Source organism: Lupinus angustifolius, chromosome LG03, assembly GCF_001865875.1.
Source record: "Lupinus angustifolius cultivar Tanjil chromosome LG03, LupAngTanjil_v1.0, whole genome shotgun sequence".
Classification (NCBI taxonomy): domain Eukaryota; kingdom Viridiplantae; phylum Streptophyta; class Magnoliopsida; order Fabales; family Fabaceae; genus Lupinus; species Lupinus angustifolius.
In genome coordinates this window covers 3,844,235-3,844,605 of record NC_032011.1, presented here as the reverse complement: position 1 = coordinate 3,844,605, position 371 = coordinate 3,844,235, and positions in this window count along the sequence as shown.

Below are 371 nucleotides of genomic sequence, written 5' to 3'. Positions count from 1 at the left end.
TTGGTAAAGGGACCAAACCCATGCTGAAGGGTTTGGTCAGCTGCTGAGCAGTCCAGCTCAGCAGCTCAGCAGACTGGAATGGAGCCTATAAATAGAGGCCATTTCCTTCCAGCAAAATAGATTGAAACACACTATTTCTTCATAAAATTCTCTCAAAAATACTTGAAGGCCAAAATTCTCTCATTTAGGAATTCTTTCTTCATTTCTTAGTTTAGAATTTTCATTTTCAAGTAAGTTTTTGTAATTTTTAGTTATAATTCAATAGGAGAAAAGGAGAAGGCAAATGAGATACAAAAATCAATTTTCTATTCTCATTTGGTACTCAAAAGCATCTAGTCCTTGAATGGATAGCTCATGCTCCTAAACATTTT